At 37.5% G+C, this 7,624-nt stretch overlaps 1 long non-coding RNA gene across 7 annotated transcripts; it reads left to right on the top strand.

Moving 5' to 3' along the window:
• Positions 1-294: 294 nt before the first annotated feature.
• LOC106334561 lies at positions 295-2,409 on the top strand. 7 transcript variants are annotated; one of them, XR_001268634.1, is made up of 5 exons: positions 295-510; positions 814-997; positions 1,192-1,275; positions 1,448-1,861; positions 1,991-2,409. It is a non-coding gene; the product is annotated as an uncharacterized LOC106334561 (long non-coding RNA). The 7 variants fall into 7 exon arrangements; XR_001268633.1 differs by having other exon boundaries at positions 811-997; XR_001268632.1 differs by having other exon boundaries at positions 763-997.
• Positions 2,410-7,624: the final 5,215 nt, after the last annotated feature.

Below are 7,624 nucleotides of genomic sequence, written 5' to 3'. Positions count from 1 at the left end.
GTAGCTCATTGATAAGACCTATGGACTCAGCCATGGTCATTGCTGAAATACCATGTCCAATATCAATCCTTGCAATTAAATCATTTCTTCCAACCTGTTGATATCTTATATATATAAAGTTGAATTGTGCTCAAAGCACAGCCCTCCACGACACAAAACAGGGTGGGGCTTTTGCCAACACGTGTCAGCTCGGTAGTGCGTCTGTGTATCCCACGCTCTCTCTTCCTTTGTATTGAAAGTCAAGAGCCTTGAATTTCTCCTCCACTCACTCAATAGCTTTGGCTATTATTTGCATTTATAAGATCCGAAACACAAATCTGGAATCACTGTTCGACTTCTCCTCCTCTCCCACTTTTTATATCATCATCTAAATCAGCTCTAACCTAAAGCCACTGTGGCATCTAGAAATTCCAAATCAAACATCCTCATCTCTGCACGAGTCACAACTATAGCCGCCTCACTATGGTTTCAACTGAAGAGAGTCTTTTGGAATGACCTCTATGGATCTTGGTAAAAATTAATTCCTCCGATGATGTTTACGGTCAGGATTTTCTATGATTCATGCGTCTGATGCATTTTTAGTGTGGGTTTTGAGTCAAAACTTTTGACCCAACCTAAATAGGCTTATTATCATGTTTTTGTGATATGTTATCTGTTTGTATCATAATTATTTGAAAATTGAATTTACTGCACTATGATTGCTTGAGGAAAGGTAGAGCTCTCAACCCATTACTATTCCGTTTTCAATTTTTTATTTTCTAGGAACAAAATCATTTCTAATTTTCATTTGACTAAACCATTGAGGATCAGCAGAAGAAGGACGGGTCGAGAACGAAGTTGAAAATGAACGTGAAGCTTAATCATCAAGTTAACTAAGAAGAATGATGTTAATAAGCTTCAGATCAAGGTCTATGAGAAGACATGTCAAATCGTTCCATGCTCTCTTCAAGACCTTTGGTTGTGGGTCTGTGGCTTCGTATCATGTGTTCATCTGTAGGTATGTTCATCCTCTTAATTTTAATGCCTATGGTGACTATTTTATGATCCAGTCGTAAATTTAGAAACTTTGTATTTGCCCAAAAAAGTAAATATTTTTTGTAATATTTATCTTATCCGGTGATATGTCTTATGTTATCTTCACTCATGATCAATGATTTTAATGGCCTCCCTGATATTTGTGATCATCTTTAGAAAGTTCACGAAACATGTTCTTCCACAATCCAATCGACAAACCAAAGCCTCTGCCAAGACCTCATAATATCAAAATATCTACAGGTATTGCTTGGATTTTTTTTTAAGTTTCAGTTCATGTTTCTTAATAAAGATCTTCATGATTTGTTTTTGTATACGTTTATGATACTCCATAAACGGGAAGTCACTGAATATTCTGTTACTTTCATTTACTGGATATGACTGTGTTTATAACGTCTTGTTTTTTTTTTAAAAGGAAGCAGTCCATGATGATCCAGGGATCAATTAGCGTCCACTGGTTGAACACTTTCTAACGCCCCTCAGATAGGGAGGTATTTATGAGCTGAGTTCATTTGATGTGACAAAGAGCAATCAGTATTTCAAGCTGACTACTGCACCCGTATCAGTTAGGTTCACTTAGCACACTACCTTGATAGAGATCACAGAAACCATTAACCCTATACCGGCAGAGGTCTTCCTGTTCCGGAGCTTTGATCAAGTGTTGTTACTGGCTAACACAAACATCCTCTTACCAGGTCTTTTTCTCAACTTTGCCTCCATAGTATATGGATTACGATTGTTTTGTTTGAGATTGGAAATGTTATAACTCCTTACTCTTTGATATAAGATATTGGTGGGGAAGTTATGGGCATCAAAACCACCCACAACGGTAAAACACATTATGTCAAATATACGACTTGAACAACATGTTTGAATCATTACTAAATTTAAAGAATTTATTTTACACAGTGGCTGTTATCGTAGTTATATGAACTTGCACCTCTATTTTACTCTCCAGGTCAGTTCACAACTAACAACTTGCATGTTCATCCTCCTTACATGGTGACATATATTCAATGATCCCAGCGCTGATATGCCGGGGAGCTGCATCTGTAATACCAAATCCCTCGCATGGTGTGTACATCGGTGTTTCTATGACCAGCAGAAGGCTTGATAGTCATGGGATGGTTGAAGAAAACAGAAGCGAGACAGCTCTACCAGGTGCTCGAGCTATTGTTCCCGAAATGACTGCAGAGTGCGGAGAAGCCAACAGTTCTGGAACATGGGCTCTTTGTAAAGAAGGCATGCATTGAGTAAAATCTTAAGTAAGGGAGTCTATGACCCTCCTGTCGACTCCTACAAACTACGCTGGAGCTTTTTTAAATTTCGCATATTAATGAAATATGGCTTAAGAATCATTCCCACCGTCATGTTATATCTCATCAAGTAAGCTCTGTTTTTACATGTATATATATATATATATATATATATATAAATAAAAACTACCTTGCGAACTCGGTGGAGGCACTGACTTGAAGGTTCAATTTAGTCGCATATTTTAAGCACCACTTTACAACAATTAAGTCATTGACTCACTTAAAAAAAGGGTTCATATCATGTATCACACACTTAACGCAATCCTCACCGTCGCAGATTATCATTGCATGTTACTCTATTTGTAGAGCATATATCGGCTGTAGTACAAGTTTTTTTTTTGAACTTTACTGTAGTACGAGTTTCTTTAACGAAAAACCTTTTGTAGCATGTGCACCACTTGCAATAAGCTAAAGAACATTCACGCGATTAAGAAAGCAAGTTATCATTTCTGAAATTCGTCGAAGAAAATGAAGTTTTGTCTTTCTTTCAATCCAAATAAGAGAAAATCTCAACTTTCACTGCTCACTCAGTCAAATTAACAATTGTGGTGCAACCTCTTCAAGCATAAAAAAACTTAAACAACGCTAACAGTTGGGAGCTTTTCAAAAAACTCAGAACATGTTTAAAATGATCGAACACTTTCACTACAAGAAAACAACGGTATTCTGACGGACATTCCGACGGAAAATGAAATCGTCGGAATATACCGAGGAATTTCCGAGGAAATTCCGAGGTAACACAAAATTGGGGTTCCTCGGAATTTCCTCGGAATATACGGACGGAATTCCGAGGAAACCTCAGTCCGTCGGAATATTCCGAGGAAATTCCGAGGAACAATGTGTTCCTTGGAAAAAACCGATGAATTCCGAGGAAATATTATAGCCGTTGGAGAGCCGTTGGGGGATTTTACAAAATTCCGAGGAAATTCCGACGAACTAGCCTTTTCCGTCGGAATTCCGTCGGCATTTCCTCGGTATGTCGGCAGGATTTAATCTATATAAACAAGCACTCCTCTTCCTCTTCATTCACTCCATATCTTCATCCTCCCTCTTACTCTATTTACACACGAATTTGATTCATAAAAAATATGTCTTCTTCAAATTATTTTCGTTCTTGGATCGATCGACCTCATTTGGATCCGAACACGAGATTGCTTACGGAAGAATACCAACGAGGTATAACCGAATTCATGGGGTTAGTTCACCGACAACCGAAAGCAAAAACAGGTATGTTAAGATGTCCTTGCTCTAATTGTAAAAATAGAAAGGTTATTAAAGAGTGGAATGTTTGGACTCATCTATATTTGAGTGGGTTTACACGAAGTTACAAAATTTGGTATCATCATGGGGAAACTGATTATGAACATGGTAGTACTAGCGAACCTCAGCCAGCGGTTAGATTAGAAGAACCAATTAGAACGGATGTAGATTATGGTGTAGGTACTGAGCAGATGGTAAATGATCATTTTAGAGGGGAAGATTTACCCAATGCACAAGCTAGGAGATTTTATGATATGTTGGATGCTGGAAAGCAACCATTGTACGAAGGTTGCAGAGATGGTCATTCAGCTTTATCATCTGCTACAAGATTGATGGGCATTAAAACAGATTATAATTTGGCTGAAGACTGTGTGGATGCGATTGCTGATTTTGTAAAAAGTATTCTACCCGAGGATAATGTAGCTCCTGGTTCATACTACGAGGTTCAGAAACTCGTAGCTGGTCTTGGTTTATCGTATCAGGTAATAGATGTATGCAGCGACAACTGCATGATTTATTGGAGGGCGGATGAACAGCGGGTTACATGCAAATTTTGTGGAAAGCCTCATTATAAAGATACGAGTGGAAGAGTTCCAGTGCCATATAAAAGGATGTGGTATTTACCTTTGACGGAAAGGTTGCAGAGGTTGTATCTATCTGAACGCACAGCGCAACCAATGAGATGGCATGCGGAGCACTCAACAGATGGTGAGATCAGACATCCTTCAGATGCAAAAGCGTGGAAGCATTTCCAATCAAAGTATCCCGACTTTGCGTATGAAAGAAGAAATGTCTACCTTGGATTATGTACTGATGGTTTTAGTCCGTTTGGCAAGAGTGGAAGACAATATTCTCTATGGCCCGTCATTCTTACACCATACAACCTCCCCCCAAACTTGTGCTTGCGACGAGAGTTTTTGTTTCTCTCGATTCTCGTTCCCGGACCAGAGCATCCTAAGAGATCACTTGATGTGTTTCTTCAGCCACTAATATATGAGTTGCAACAACTATGGGCTCAAGGTGCTGAAACATACGATGTTTCGTGTAAAGAAAACTTTCAAATGCGGACAGTACTAATGTGGACAATAAGTGATTTTCCAGCATATGATATGTTGTCTGGATGGACAACGCATGGAAGGATATCATGTCCATATTGTCAAGATAACACTGATGCTTTCCAACTAAAACACGGAAGGAAAACGTGTTGGTTTGACTGTCACAGGAGATTCCTACCACCTGATCATCCATATCGTAGGAGTAGGAATTTGTTTACGAAGAACAAGAGGGTGTTTGACAGTCCACCTCCGGAAATTTGTGGGAAAGATTTGAAGATACAACTAAGAGATTTTGGTGCAGAAAGGACGCCAGAAGTCGGTGGACATGAGCGTTTTCCGGTAGATGCTGTTGGAGAACTACATAACTGGCACAAAAAAAGTATTTTCTGGGATCTGCCATACTGGGAGGATCATCTGCTAAGGCATAATTTAGATGTCATGCATATTGAGAAGAACTTTTTTGACAATCTCATGAACACGATCCTTAATGTTCAAGGTAAAACAAAGGATAATTTGAAGTCAAGACTGGATTTAGTCGATATATGTGCTCGTTCAGAACTTCATGTTGATGAAAATGGTAGGGCTCCTTTTCCCATATACCGACTTGATGCAGAGGGAAAAGATGCGTTCTTTGATTGGATTTCAAACGATGTGGAATTTCCAGACGGTTACGCATCAAATTTGCGTAACTGTATCGACAGAAAGGAAGGAAAGTTTACTGGCTTGAAAAACCACGATTGCCATGTAATGATGCAGCGCCTCCTTCCGTTCGCCTTCAAGGAACTATTACCACAAAATGTTCATGAAGCAATTGCAGGGATAAGTGGTTTCTTCCGCGATTTATGCACGAGATCAGTGACTCTTGAAGGTATTGAAAATTTGAAGACTAACATAGCCGTGATTCAGTGCAACCTTGAGAAGATATTTCCTCCCTCATTTTTTGATGTTATGGAGCATCTTGTTATTCACCTGGCAAGAGAATTGGAACTTGGTGGTCCTGTGCAGTATAGATGGATGTATCTGTATGAGCGGTATATGTTCCATTTGAAGAAGATGGTGAAAAATTTAAGTAGGGTGGAAGGTTCTATAGTCGCACAGATGATCAATGAAGAAACTTCAAACTTTGCCGAGTACTACTTTCCAGCAGAAGTTCAGACCAAAAACAGAAGACCTGCTCGGCATGATGATAGAGGCGAACGGGCAACATATCATGTTACGGTTCCAGACATTTTCACAGACGTTGGACGACTTAGCGGAAAACCAAAGGACCGTCGACTTACTGAGCAGGAGCGCAGTAATTTGCAAACATATTTGCTCACCAACTGCGAAGACGTTCTTCAATATGAGAGGTAAATAAATGAGCTTACAAATTTTTATTTTAACAAGTTGAAATTTAAATCTTAATTAATTACATTATTGTCATCATATACAGGATTTTCATGGCAGAAAAGCGGTTCGAGTATAGATACGCCACAGAGGACGAACTAGAAGAAATGAAGCAGAGAGAATTTACTGGATGGATGTTTACTTATGTGAGTGCTTTAAACAAATTAAAATATATTTTATCACATATTTATACTAATTCACATTTATTGATATAACATATATATAGAATATTCCGAGGGAACAGTTCCTCGGTATAATCCGAGGGAACAGTTCCGTCGGTATATTCCTATCGATCGATGTATATATGTCTAAAACGCATCGATCGATGAACGTCCGAGGAAATATCCCGACGAAGTTCTCCCTCGGTATATTCCGAGGACATTTCCGACAAAATAATGGTCCTCGGAATTTCCTCGGAAATTTGTTTCCTCGGAATTCCGTCGGAAAATTCCGAGGGATTTCCGACGAAAGAAGAAATTCCGAGGAATTATTTCCGACGACTTGTTTCGTCGGTATGTCGTCGGAATAACGGTATTCCGACGAAATTCCGACGATTTTTTCCCTCAGAATCTTTGCTGTTTTCTTGTAGTGTTTTAAACGTTGCGGATTAATAAAATAGCTTACATCCCATTACATCAATATACAGGCCCATCGCAATAATAATCTCATTTGCCTCCTAAGCACCAATCACAATCACCAAAAGCTTCTCCAACAACAAAGTTTACAGCTAACACGTAATAGGCAAATGACCTCCTAAATTGTTTATGACTTATTATTTTCAAACCAAATTTCATTTCGTGGTATGGACAATAATCATCTACAATCACCGGAAAGAATTTAACACACATCATAATCAAACAAACATGATAATCCTATAAATAAAATACAATAAATATCGTACCAACTTTACATAAAAAACACATGAAATCCAAATCAATAGGAAAAATAATCAACAACAGTATAAATATTTTTAGTTATTCTTAGTTTAAATTTTCTTCTGTGTCAAATTCAAATAGAAATCAAATAGAAAAAATGTAAATCATTACATTTTCCATAATTTTTAAATTTAATAATTTTGTGTTTTCCGACAAAAAATAATTTTAGCGGTCATTTTTGTAACTTATGTTAGTGTTTTTTTTTAACTCAAACCAACAAATTTAATAAAATTTACAATTTGAACTTAGAATAAAAATAAATTATCTTTATTATTTTCAATATAGAGTAAATTTCCAAATGTTTTATAAAATTAAAATATATTTAATTATAAAATAGTTTTAGTGTAAACTCACCCGTCCGTAGGGCGGACCAACCCCTAGTAATCTATAAAAGAAAACATATCAACTACGTTAATTGCCAACATATATTAGTATATGACATATATAAAGCATTAGTTAAAATTAATGTGTACCCATGATCACGGTAGGCACTCTACAAATGTTCAAGAAAAAAAAAACAACGTATTTTACGGCTATTAGGTCTTGTAGTCTCTGTGTTTCTCTTAGTTTTGAGAGCTATCATGTTTCTGTTTCTTCAAAATATATTCGGCATATCGGCCCCATATGACTTACCTGTCAT

This window comes from Brassica oleracea, chromosome C3, assembly GCF_000695525.1.
Source record: "Brassica oleracea var. oleracea cultivar TO1000 chromosome C3, BOL, whole genome shotgun sequence".
NCBI classification, from domain to species: Eukaryota; Viridiplantae; Streptophyta; class Magnoliopsida; order Brassicales; family Brassicaceae; genus Brassica; species Brassica oleracea.
Note: the sequence above shows the minus strand (reverse complement) of the source record. Positions and strands in the feature narration are given on the sequence as shown.